This window comes from Eptatretus burgeri, chromosome 9 (assembly GCF_056783735.1).
Source record: "Eptatretus burgeri isolate ZD-2024b chromosome 9, Ebu_testis_v1, whole genome shotgun sequence".
Lineage (NCBI taxonomy): Eukaryota > Metazoa > Chordata > Myxini > Myxiniformes > Myxinidae > Eptatretus > Eptatretus burgeri.
The window spans coordinates 32,942,919-32,943,299 of record NC_140969.1 but is presented as its reverse complement, the minus strand read 5'-3'; positions in this window follow the sequence as shown (position 1 = coordinate 32,943,299).

Here is a 381-nt window from a genome sequence, read left to right as displayed (position 1 = left end):
GTATGCCAGCGTTTTAGACAATTTTTTCATCAGTCGGCATACGCTGGCTAAATCGTCAAGGTGTGACAGCGCCTTTAGTCGGGACGTTATTGCCCAACGATCTGTTTCCTCGCCAGTACGTGCCTTTTACTGCCGGTACCAGCATACTTTTGAAGGCTTTGCATTTATAAACACACTCACACATATATACAGCCACATAGACACACACACACACACACACACACACACACACACACACACACACACACACACACACACACACACACACACATTCATATATATATATATATATATATATATATATATACATACATACATACATACATACATACATACATATATAAAGCCAAATAAACTATAAAGCAACCAGGAAAGGCTACC